Source organism: Balaenoptera physalus, assembly GCF_965194825.1.
Source record: "Balaenoptera physalus genome assembly, chromosome: 6".
Taxonomy (NCBI): domain Eukaryota; kingdom Metazoa; phylum Chordata; class Mammalia; order Artiodactyla; family Balaenopteridae; genus Balaenoptera; species Balaenoptera physalus.
Genome location: NC_138885.1, coordinates 99,180,192 through 99,193,683, shown reverse-complemented (window position 1 = coordinate 99,193,683; position 13,492 = coordinate 99,180,192). Strand labels below are relative to the sequence as shown.

Genomic DNA, 13,492 nt, shown 5'->3' with positions numbered 1-13,492 from the left:
ACACACACACACGAGAAGAAGCATACAGGTCAAAAAACAGGAAGGAAGGAAAAAAATTCAGGGGACTCAGAGAAGGTTGTGGACATTAGTCCAAGCATTTGGACTAGGAGAAAAATTGCCATAAAAGTTGGAATAAAATGAATTGAGGGGAGGAACAGAGGGTTCTGAGTCATTGCTTTAAAAACCTGGATCTCATTTTTATCGCTTGTTTCTTTGGCTGCCCAAGTGTTTGGGGGGACTGTGCTCGGCTTCAGAGACATGGCTGTGTCACTTAGGGTCATTTAAGCCGTCTTTTGTAATTTTTTCGGAAGTGTCATTTTTGATCTTTGGAGTGTATTTTCAAAAAGTAACATGGATGAAACTCACAAATGTAATACGGTGCAAAAGAAGCCAGATACAAAATGTCCATACTGTATGATTCCATTTTTATAAACTAGGAAAACAGGCAAAATGATTCGATGATGTTACCCTAAACGTTGGGTAGGGTAGTGATGAGAAAAGACACAGGTGGGTCTCTGGGTTTCCAGTAATGTTCTGTTTCTTGATCTGGGGACTGGTTACATGGATATGATCAGTTTGTGAAAAATCATTGAACTGTATACTTACAATTTGTGCACATTTTGGTATATATGTTATACTTTAATTTTTAAAAACATTTAAATAACATCAGGTGCTTTAGGTAAATGTCCAGCACAGAAGCCTTGAACTTATATTTTCTCGTACATGACTGCAGCTGGCTGGAGTGAAGACGTATGAAAAGGCTCTTGACATTCAAGCCCTGCTCAGTTATTCATTCAATTAACACATGTTTATTGAAGAATGGGGCCAGGCACTAAAGTCTAGTTAGAGGGGGGAAGAGACGGATGTCAATCAAATAATCACACAAATCAATTTATAAGAGACGGTGAGGAGGGAGGGGTAACGCTGGGAAAAGCCTCTCTGAGACCGGAAGGGTGAGTAGCTGTTGGTAGATGAGGATATTAGAAAAGATTGTCAGGTAGCGTTTAAATGTTAGGCTTAACTGGGCCACTAGAGGCCGACCACAGACAGGCATCTGCGGCAATTCCTAAACCCGTCCAGAACCGAGGCTGAAAAGTTCTCATAGCTTTTGCTCAACTTTAACTTAGTGTTAGAGGAGCACAAAATATCTAACAGAAACTAACAATCAAGTGTCAATTTACATATGTAAATGTTGCTGTGTAGTCTTGCCTAACAGTATAAGCAGATTCCTACCAAATGTCTAATGGCCTTAAAAAGAAAAAAGATAAAAAGTCGAAAGGCAATGGTTAAAAGAATCTTTCTCGGCTTTTGCATATCCTGAAAGAGCTGCCCACAAGTTACAGATATGCTATTGCTATTGCTTATTCATTAGTACCTTCCACACCCAAGTCTCTCACATCTGCTGCACCCCAGGCCCCTACAGAAAGTACTCCACTGTGGATCTGCTACATGATATTGCCTGTTTCTCACTGAGGCAGCTACTGAGCAAAAAGAAGTTTACCTGTTGCCTTCCAACACACAAAGGCAGAATAAGCAATAATTTGTCACATCCTATTAAATGATCAGTGATGAAATCAGAACCAAGACATTTCCAGTGTATTAATGAGTAAGATTTCTTTAGCACCCAAGCATTCCAGTAAGCATTTAAGGCATGGCACTCCTTTCCTTTAAAACTAATTTCCAGGGCAATTAAAATCTTTTTAATTTTTAATTATTTTTTAAATGAAAGCAAATCTCTCCTGGCAACAGGTGAAGGCCTGTATGGTCCAGCCACTGTCTGTCTCTGGGACTCCTCTCCTCTCCTCCTTTCCTTACTGCTCTCCAGTCTCACTCCATTTGTTTCCATGAAGTCACCAAACATTTCGCATTTCCCATAACTTCAGTTTTTCATTTGCTGTTTCCCTTGCCTGAGATGTCCTGCTCCCGTCATCTAACAAGAGGCTTTTTATCCTTCAAGTTCCAGATGAATTGGCACTTCCTAGGAGAAGACTTCCTGAACCTTGCACTCCTGGCTGCCCTTCCCCACAGAACCCCAATCTTTAGCTGGGCCCTTTGATGCCCAGGATACTGGTCCGTATTTCCTAGCCAATGCTGGCAGCTGGATGTGGCCATGTGTCTTGTTAATGGGTTGAAAGTGGAAATGTTGAGTGAGACTTCCTAGAAGCCTCCTTAAGGGGAAGCAAAGAAGCCCTTCTTATTTTCTTCTCTCCTGCTGTCTGGAATGCAGATGTAATAACTGCAGCTTCTGGAAGCATCTTGGACGCTGAGATGGCAGTGAGGATGGGAAGCAGGGCAGATAGGGGCCTGGAAAGCTAATGGCGCTGTGGGGTGGTGGAGGGGCGTGCAGTACCAGACTCTAGGTATCTTTTTTTTTTTTTAAGATGTTCTTTCTTTCTTTCTTTACGCCTGCGCTGGGCCCCCGCTGCTGTGCGCGGGCCCTCTCCAGTTGCAGTGAGAGGGGGTCTCTCGTGGGCTCTAGGCACGTAGGCCTGAGCAGCTGTGACACTCTGGCTCAGCAATCGTGGCTCAGGGGCTCCAGAGCACAGGCCTAGCAGTTGTGGCACATGGGCCCAGCCACTCCGCAGCATGTGGGACCCTCCTGGACCAGGGCTCGAACCCGCATCCCCCGCATTGGCAGGCGGACTCTCAACCACTGTGCCACCAGGGAAGTCCCCTAGGTATCTTTTATATGAGAGAGAAATAAACTTATTTGCACCACTGCTCCTTGTAGCTTTACGATTACATAGCACCACACCTCAATACTAACATACCACACCCACCCCCAGACACACCACCCTATTGTCTTCAGTGCCCTTTTACTACCTGAAATAGCTCATTCATTTATGTTTACATGAGAGCAGGGACCTGGTCAGTCTTGTTCACTGCAGTAACCCCAGCACCTGCAGCAGTGTAGTGTTTCCATCCTTTTCCAGAAATTCTTGGAACATTGATATTTTTCTGAATTCTGAGAAAAATCCATTGAGAAATCAGGGGAAAATATTATAATTCTTCCTACAAGAAATAAAGTTTAACAATCTGCATGGAGGTGTTACTGGTTTGAAGGAATCCACCAATATCAAAAACTAGTGATACCGTGGCAGTAATGGAAAAATCTGGAAAGTTTCCAGCAATTGTGCTACTTCACTTGGCTGTAACAAAAGTGTTTTAGTTAAAGACTTGAAAGGTGAAAGCATCAAAAACAACTAGCAGAGGAAGCATACACAGTGCAGATTCTGAACATGAGAAAGATGAAAGCAGTTAGCACAGATCCAGATGATGTAGCTGGAGCTAATCAGTATGATCTGCAAGCTGGTGTCCTTCTGACAGTTTTTAGAATAAGAAAAATTACAATACTGTTTACATTTTCTCCAGTGAGAAATTCTCTTTTGCAACAAGAATGGGAAAAAAAAAAAAAAAAACTTACAGGTCATTTTGGACTGCAAAACACTCTGGAACACACACACACAAAAATAATAATCGAGAGATTTTTAAAAGCCCTAAATCAGAAAAATGATTTTAGGCCCACTGAAGTTAGAATACTTATTTGCAAAGAGAAATATTACGAAATTGTGAGAGGGATATTAAATTGCTTGAAACTGGCTTGCTTAGCAGTTGAAGCATTAAGTAACCATGGTGCAACTCTTCTAAGCAAAAACAGAATTCTGCTTAAAAAAAAAATTAGAATCGAATTGCTTAATTCAGAAAAAGAGATCTAATATCCCTCACTGAACATTTAAGCAATGTTAGTAGTTTATATTAGGTGGACAGATTTTTGCTTTGGCAAACAAGAACAAAATCGCTCAATTAACAAAATCATTACTGGAAAGACTTTTGTGAAGGAGAATATGCCTTATCAGAAGAAATGCAAAGAAGAGTATATATTTTTGTGGACTATCCATCATGAAGTCTGAAACTGGTCTAAAATCTGAATTAGCAAAAATAATATGAACTTCAAGGGCAAAAAATCAAAAGCAGAGAAAGACAATATTTTAATCATTTAAAAAAGGGAATGAATTTATAATAAACAAACAACATGTACCTTAACAACCAACTTGAAGATGCTTCTAGACATACTCTCAGCAATTCAACTATCAACACAAAATGAAAGAACATTCAATATCTGGAATATTTGTCATAAAACAAAGACCAAGACAATCAGGGCAATTCATGCTTTATGTGTTTTTAAAATTTCATTTTAAGAATGATAATTTTTAACAGAAACAGGCTCACAGACATAGAAAACAAACTTATGGTTACCAAAGGGGAAAGGGGATAGGGGAGGGATAAATTAGGAGTTTGGGATTAGCAGATACAGACTACTATATATAAAAGATAAACTACAAGGTCCTACTGTATAGCACAGGGAAGTATACTCAATATCTTTTATAAACCATAATGGAAAAGAATATGAAAAAGAATATATATACATATATAACTGAATCACTTTGCTGTACACCACAAACTAACACAACATTGTAAATCAACTATACTTCAATTTAAAAGAAGAATGGGACTTCCCTGGTGGTCCAGTGGTTAAGAATCCACCTGCCAACGCAGGGGACACGGGTTCAAGCCCTGGTCCGGGAAGATCCCACATGCCGCGGAGCAACTAAGCCCATGCGCCACAACTGCTGAGCCTGCGCTCTAGAGCCTGCGAGCCACAACTACCGAGCCTGTGCGCCTAGAATCTGTGCTCCACAACAAAAGAAGCCACCGCAATGAGAAGCCCACACACCGCAAGGAAGAGTAGCCCCCTCTCACCACAACTAAAGAAAGTACATGGGCAGCAATGAAGACCCAACACAGCCAAAAATAAATAAATAAATAAATAAAATTTTTTTAAAAATTAAAAGAAGAATAATTCTTAAAATTTAAATGTTTGTGGTATTATTTTTCAAATTCTAAAATCACTTTATTTGGCATTTGTTTTGTGGTGATGTTCCCTTCTTTTAGTGTTTTCTATTATCAAATGTCTATATCAGGTAGAGATCATTTTTACATATCACTAAAATTGTTGACTTAAAACAAATAGACTGCAGTTATTCTTCCAGCAAAAATGGGTTTATTTGAAGTCAGCAAAGAATTGTAATTTGGGGTCTGCAACCACGGTGCACATACTGGTCCCCAGCAAAAGTGGAGAGGAGTACTGTTTTAAAGAGGGAAAAGGAAGAGGGTGGGAAGGGGGGAGGGGTGATAGTAAACAAAGAGTTCATTGGAGGAATTGAGAGTTTGAAGTCTAATGGCTTTTCATTGGCTCAGTTGTGACAGTCTCTCATTGGCTGAACTCTTGCCAGGAAAAAAAGAGGAGTCTTTCTTCCTCTTGTTGGGCTCAGCTATCATCTATGGCATGACAGCTCTCCCTTCTGTTCTCCTGACTATTTTAATTGAGGTTTCTGTTTATTAATTTTTTTTACAAAATGTAGTATAATCTTGCATCAATAGATATGTCCATAATAATAAACCATGCATTTATTATTACCTTTTTCTTTTTTGCAGAAAACTTCAGAAACTTTTAGTATAACCCTGTCACAGAAAAATGGTTCACTGTTTACTATAGAGTCATTCATTATTTAAAAACATGTAAAGAAGGTATTATGGAAAAATACAGAATAATTTATGATTTTGATTCCCAAGAATTCCTGGGAATTCCAATTTCTTCTTCCAGAATCCTGAAGATTAGTATCTATCAGGAATTTGCAAACCCTAGTACAGTACCTGGCACAGAGTAGACACTCAGCATATATTTCAAATGAATTAATGTTATTTTGTTCAATAGTCCCAGCAGTCCTGTGAGGTAGAATGTTGTCCATTTACACTCAAGAAATCCAGGGCCTTCTTTGAGGCTGGTATGGGACAACACCCTTAAAATTCCTGAAAGCTCCATGGTTTACTGAGATGGCCTATGAGACGTGCTCTTAAGATTCTTAAAAGTACTCCCAGGCCTGTCCTGAATTTCTCTGACAAAGCATCTTATAGGCACACTCTGGATTTGATCTTAGCCCTGAAGCCATTTCTTGTTTAAGAATCTTTTTTTTTTTTTTAATAAATTTATTTTATTTATTTATTTATTTATTTTTGGCTGTGTTGGGTCTTCGTTTCTGTGCGAGGGCTTTCTCCAGTTGCGGCAAGCAGGGGCCACTCTTCATCGCGGTGCGCGGGCCTCTCACTATCGTGGCCTCTCTTGTTGCGGAGCACAGGCTCCAGACGCGCAGGCTCAGTAATTGTGGCTCACGGGCCCAGTTGCTCCGCGGCATGTGGGATCTTCCCAGACCAGGGCTCGAACCCGTGTCCCCTGCATTAGCAAGCAGATCCTCAACCACTGGGCCACCAGGGAAGCCCTTGTTTAAGAATCTTTTAATGGGAGTGACTGGGGATGAACGACAGTTTTATTTCAGAACCCAGTGAATCTTAGTTTCTTTGTGTTTCCTTCCAATTCTGCCAAAAACGTGAATGATTTCTTCATTAGATCATCTCTCCCATCTGGTATTTTATCATAGGCCACCAGGAAAAGCCACTTGGCACTTTCTACATTCCGCTTGGACATCTCCCCCAACGACCCCATGAGTTAATTAAGCAGCCTCTATTTTTCACCTTCTTACAGGTGACAGTGATGCCACACCTTGTGCCACTACATTTAAAGGGTCCTCTGTTTTCCAGCCTCCATCGTCCTTCACCCCCTCACCATAGTCTCCTCATGGCCTTTTCTTCTTCTTCCTGACACCCTGTCCCAAAGCCAGTGTCATATGGTTTAGGTATTTGTTAGGGTAGCATCCACTTCCAAGGAGCAAATACTTTTTGTCTTCTTCTTTTTTTTTGGCTGTGCTACATGGCTTGTGGGATCTTAGTTCCCCAACCAGGGATCAAACCTGGGCCCCAGGCAGTGGAAGCACAGAGTCCTAACCACCAGACCACCAGGAAATTCCCCCAAGGACCAAATTCTGTTCAAGTTATCTATTGCTGCACAGTAAACTTAGTGGCTTGAAACAACAACTTATTATTACTATATTTGAACAAGGCACAGTAAGGGACAGCCCATTTCTACTCCAGAATGCCTGGGACCTCACCTGCAATGAGTTGAATATCTGGGAGGCTAGAGCAACTGGAAGCTGGTCGGGTGTCTCTTTTTCTCTCTTGATCCCTCTTTCCTTCTCCAGGGGGTTTCTTCATGTGGCTAGCTTAGGCGTCCCTATTTGATGGCAGCCTCTGGACAGTTAGTCTTCTTACATGGCAGCTCAGGGCTCCAGTCAATGTCCCAAGAGACAGGAATGGAAGTTGCCAGTCTCTTAAGGGCATACCTGGAAACTACCATTTCCACAATATTCTTCTGATCAAAGCAGTCAGAACTCACCTGAAATCAAGGGGAGCAGACATAGGTTCCATTTCTCAATGAGAATAGTGTCAGAAATCTCTAGTTATCTTCCATCTACCACACTTCTATTCCTAGGGTGATAATAATATAGTAAAAACTTCATGATAACAGAAATTCAAGTGTAACTTAACTCCTGCCTAGTCCATGTTCTTAAAGGGGAGTAGCCTCAGGTTCTTACATTCTACAGAGGATCGTCCTGGGAGCATTTGAGACTCTTAGTTCTGTATGTGGTACACACTGTGCTTGAAATAATTGGTGTTCTGAACATTCCCCATTCATCTCTCCATAGAATTTCTAGTGAGTCAAGCCACTAGGTGATAGCAGCAAGAGATCCATGGCTGGGGTGGGGGTAGTGAATGAAGTCACAGTATTTACTCCTCAAGCTCCCTCCCCGCTGAGTCATTGTGGTTTGGCTCTGTGGCTCCCCAGGCAGCCTCCTCCATTCAGCTGACCTAGAGTAGTAACGGCTCCCTAGCTCTTGCTAGCTCCAGGGTACTGCACCATTAGGTTTTCGTTTCCCTTCATCCTGACACTTTATTAAATTCTCCTCAGTTATTCTATTTGTGTCTTCTGTTTGCCGATGGAGACTGGTATAGATGGTGTATTTCTTATAAAACTAATAGACTAAAACTGCCCCCTCTTTTCTTACCAGAATTGTCTATCAATGTATTTTTTCCCATTTTCCTATCAGGTTTTTGGTCCTTGTCCCTCACTTTTTAGAGTTCCTTATGTATTAAGAATATTAGCTCATTATCTGTAATATATCTTACAAATATTTTCTCCCAATTTGTTAGCTGTTTAAGCCATGCAAAAACAAATTTTTTAATGTTTTATATATTCAAATATATTTAAATGTATTCTTTCATTGCTTTTAGATTTTGAGTCTTTTCCTGCACCAAGGTTAAAGAATTCACTCCTATTGTCTTCTAGTACTTGTATGATTTAGTATTCTACGTTTAGATCCCTGACCATTTTGAAATGATTCTTGACTCTGGTGTGAGGTATGGGTTTAATTTTATCTTTTTCCAAATAGTCCCAGCACCATTTATTAAAAAGTCTGATCACTTCAAAATAGGTGTTTTTGTTTTGAATGGGTACACACACACACATATACACACGCACACACACACACCAGAATCTAAAAAGTGATCAGACTTGGGAGATATGCAGTTCTCTAAAAATTTATGCCAGATGTGGAAAGGACCAGTTTCATTCAGATCAGCAAGTATTTACATATTATCTACTATCTGCAATAAAATATAGGGAGATGAGCAAGCCACGGTCTCTACCCTCAGGAGCAAAACCACCTGAAGGGGGCGATAAACACATGTAAAAGACAGCAGTGAGCCTTACATAGCATTTAATACAGTGTATCTGTTAGGTTAGCACCTCTCTGAGCCACAGAAATCTACAGCCCAAATACCCATGTGAAGTGCTTACATATATCTACGATAATCCATGGTAGAAATGCATTTTGTTTGCTCGTGTATACACTGCATGCTGATTCCGTATTCTCCAGGTATCCTGATCACCTCTAACATTGATCTTCATCCCCATAATGGTCTCTTTCATAGGAGAAGAATTAAGATGAGACCATTTATTCATTCTACAGATACTTACTGAGTGCCTTCTATATGTGAGGAACTGCTCTTGGAGCTGAGATCATAGTAGAGAGCAAGAAAGACCACATCCCTCTTGTGATGATTGCATCCTAGAGGCAGAGGCAGAAAACAAACATTTAAGATATAATGTCAAGTAGTGATAGGAGCTATGAGGAAGAGTAAGGCAGGTCAAGGAGATGAAGAGCAAAGTACCATCTTAGATAGAATAGTGAGGGAAAGCCCTCCTTGGGAGGAGAAAGCAACTGGGCAGAGTCTTGAATGACATGAATGGGGAAATCATGTTAAGGTCCTTGGAGATGAGCCTTCTGGGCACATGGGAGCAACTGCAGAACTAGGGACATCATGGGGGCCAACACAGCCAGAGGAGAGAGCAAGGGAGAGACTGGGAGAAAAAGTCTGAGGTGGGCAGTGCCTAGATCAGGTAGGAACTGTAGGCAAAAAGGAGTTTGGATTTTGTTCCGTGAGACGGGATGCTTTTGGCAGGGGCATGATATGCATGATCTGATTTATGTGCTGAATTTGGCTGCTATGGGGAGACTAGATCACAGTGAGAGTTGAAACGGGGGCTGGTTAGGAGTCATTGTGTTGTTCCTGTGACAGATGACAGGAGCGTGAACCAGGGGACAGCTGTGAAGAGGAAAAGAAGTGGAGAAGTAGAGGAATGTGGGGAATTTTTTTGGAAGTGGAGCCAACAGGACTTGCTGATGGACTGAATTTGGGGGTGAAGGAAAGACAGGAGCCAAGGATGACTCTGTGATTTTGGACTTAACCCAGTGAATAACAGTACCATAGACGGAGAAGGGCAAAAATCTAGAGATCTGGATTGGACACATTGTTTCAAGATATTTGATTACTCCCCATTAGTTTTTAACATCCCAGCATAAACTGCATGTTCCTTTTCTATTCTTCTGTAGTCTCCAGTTAGACTTGTTCCCAGAAAGATGTTAAAGCCAGGTGTAAAAGAAGGGAGGGTAAATGACCATTTGATCATTTCTCAAGGTCTCAAGCATTATGCTTCTATAAAGAGAATTAAATCACTCTTACTGTTAATTTAATAAAAGCTGTTTGGATCTAGTTGATTTCAATTGTAATCAAGCAGGAAAAAATTAATGGAAGTTAATCTCGGTTGTTTGCAATGTTATACATGGCCAAGAGCAGAGATGAATTTATAGCTTGCAACTGGCTCAGGCCCATGGGTGTTAGTTAACTGGGAAGCAGATGCTTTAAATGATAACCAAGCCCTGATGTGATCTCTGATTTGGAGTCTCTTAGTCATGGAACACTTTCTCAGCATCTGCTATAGGTAGGGTGCTGTGCTGGAGACAGTCACCATGTCAGATACTGTGGCCCATCTATTGTTATTCTTGGACATCTCTTGGTTCCCCGAGAGTTTCCCATGATTTCCAAGATACAATTAATCATTGCATTTTGTCTGTGGAACTGTGATGAGTCTCCAAGACCAAACGCATCCCTTAATGAAACCATAAATGGGTTAAGGCATGTGAAGTACTTTGAGGGGTTAAACAGCTCATAGGAGTACTATTTAATGTTATCTTTACCTTAAAAGTAGCTCTTCAACAAAACAATAAGCCAAACATGGGTAAAAAAAAAGCTGTGAAGAGGATATTCTTTATGAAGACCTTGGGTTTGCAGTCGATTCTTTCCTTGCTAAGTGAGAATCCTTGATATTTTGTGAATTCTGAAGAAGCACAGCCATTGCAGGCCGCAGCACTGAGTCTTAGTAGGTAAAGCAGAGCAGAATATCTGTATCTATTGTGAACCATAAATTATTTTGTTTTTTGTGGGAAAAGAACAGTGGCATGGGCCAAATATGAATGATTTACATCTTAAGCAACAAATGTGCAAATTTTTTCCCTAAAATTAAAAAACCTTTTTTCTTATAAGAAATGTATTTTAATACAGAAAATTATAAAAAAGAAAATTTAATCATAACCACTACTCAGAGATTACCACTGTTAATATTTTATTTATATGCTACAACTATATATGCGTGTGTATATATGTGCGTGTGTGTATATATATTTGGAATATTGACTTCTATGAGTATATTCTTTTTTTAAAATAAATTTATTTATTTATTTATTTATTTTTGGCTGCATTGGGTCTTCATTGCTGCGCACGGGCTTTCTCTAGTTGTGGCAAGCAGGGGCTACTCTTCACTGTAGTGCGTGGGCTTCTCACTGCGGTGGCTTCTCTTGTTGCAGAGCACGGGCTCTAGGTGCGTGGGCTTCAGTAGTTGTGGCACGTGGGCTCAGTAGTTGTGGCTCATGGCTCTAGAGTGCAGGCTCAGTAGTTGTGGTGCACGGGCTTAGTTTCTCCACGGCATGTGGGATCTTCCCGGACCAGGGCTCGAACCCATGTCCCCCACGTTGGCAGGAGGATTCTTAACTACTGCGTCACCAGGGAAGTCCCTATGAGTATATTCTTTAAGAGGGTATGATTTCAGGGGCTTCCCTGGTGGTCCAGTGGTTAAGAATCAGCTCTTCCATTGCAGGGAGCACGAGTTCGATCCCTGGTCAGGGAAGTAAGATCCCGCAAGCCGTGCTGTGCGGCCAAAAATAAATTAATTAAAATTAAAATTAAAGAAAAGAGAATATAGGGGCCTCCCTGGTGGCGCAGTGGTTGGGAATCTGCCTGCCAATGCAGGGGACATGGGTTCGAGCCCTGGTCCGGGAAGATCCCACATGCCCCAGAGCAACTGGGCCCGTGAGCCACAGCCTGCGCTCTAGAGCCCGTGCTCTGCAACGAGGGGCCACCGCAACGAGAGGTCCGCGCACTGCAACGAAGAGTGGACCCCGCTCACTGCAACTAGAGGAAGCCCGTGTGTAACAACGAAGACCCAATGCAGCCAAAAATAAATAAATAAATTTATTTTAAAAAAGAATATGATTTGAAAGCTGAAAGATCAACATCTAAAGAACTTAAAGTTATAGTGAAAATTTGCCTAGCATAGACATAATAATAGTTATTTGCACTTTATAGAACATAGAACATATTCTGTGCATTATCTCTTTTATCTCTTTTATTACTACTAATAATACTGATTGTTTTTAATATCATTAATAATAATTATTACTATTGTTGAAATACTGGTAACAGAGGAGAGAATACCTTGCTGGGAGACAAAAGTCCCAGTCCCAAGTTATGATTAGAAAAAGACAATGAACTTTGTTAAGCCTCAGTTTCCTCAAGCGTGCAGTAAAAATCTTGGACTAGATGAAGTCTGAGGCCTCTTCTAATTTTGAAATTCTGTCTAAGTCTGGTTTTGGAATATGGGCACTTACTAAGATGCATCTCCTGAGATGCCAAATTTTACTTTCCAATATTTTATCTAAAATACACCTGTTTTCAAGCAAAGAAAAATGGATCACATTTTGAAGAATATTTGAATGCTTTGAAGATGGGGCCTATTTACTGAGACCAATTTGTTTCTCTGTATTATTTTAGCATGCAACTCTATTCCAGTACCGAAGCTTCCTAAGTATCTGAGGCTTCGAAAAGTGGGGGTGGAAGAAGCTTATTACCATGGAGATAGATGAGAGCAAATGGTCACATCATCAAAAGCAAACTAGAAATGTACAAAGCTTTTGTGATGCTGATCCTTTTTTTTTTTTTAAGTAAGAAGAAGAAGGAAAAAAGGCACAAATAAAAGGACAGATCTCTCTCATTAAATCCAACACTAATTTAGTAATCAGTGAAATAAAGGTTCCCTTGAAAGCCCGCTGCCAGAAAATACAGTACAACAAAGAAGCACAAAAGGTTGCTGGCTGCCAGGTGTAATTTCCAGGTACTCCAAGTGCATTTGGACTCCCTGTTCTCTTAGCTTTTCTTTACAGATTGGCTGTCTTCATGGTAGATGTGAACTATCTATTTAGTCACCCCAGTATGTTATCCAAATATTTAGGAGGAAAAAATTGCAGGAAAATAACCTTTAGTTTCATGATTCTCCAAAAGAAACTGTTCAAAATTAAGAGGTATGAGAAGCTAAGAAAGAGCTAATTTATTTTTCTGTTTATTACACATCACCTTGGATAACCTGGAAATAATTTTGACAGTGGCATAAGAGTCAAAGTTGGGCTAAGAGTCAAATTTACATAAAGTGGCTTGTGTCAGAATAAAATCACTTTTAACTCCATCTCCATCTGTATTGATAGATAGATAGACAGCTTTTCTCTTTTTTTTATAAATTTATTTATTTGTTTTTATTTTTGGCTGTGTTGGGTCTTCGTTGCTGCGTGCAGGCTTTTTCTAGTTGCGGCGAGCGGGGGCTACTCTTCGTTGTGGTGTGCGGGCTTCTCATTACGGTAGCTTCTCTTGCGGAGCACGGGCTCTAGGCGTGCGGGGTTCAATAGTTGTGGCATGCAGGCTCAGTAGTTGTGGCTCATGGGCTCTAGAGTGCAGACTCAGTAGTTGTGGCACATGGGCTCAGTAGTTGTGACACATGGGCTTAGTTGTTCTGCAGCATGTGGGATCTTCCCGG

The 13,492-nt window shown here is 40.7% G+C and overlaps 1 long non-coding RNA gene across 1 annotated transcript in view; it reads right to left on the bottom strand.

Moving 5' to 3' along the window:
• Nucleotides 1-6,798: 6,798 nt before the first annotated feature.
• The window catches only part of LOC309663464, a 142,627-nt gene continuing 135,933 nt past the window's right edge, over nt 6,799-13,492 (bottom strand). Inside the window, exon 2 of the long non-coding RNA XR_014265300.1 lies at nt 6,799-11,730. This is a non-coding gene — a long non-coding RNA (uncharacterized lncRNA). The remainder of the gene's footprint in view (nt 11,731-13,492) is intronic.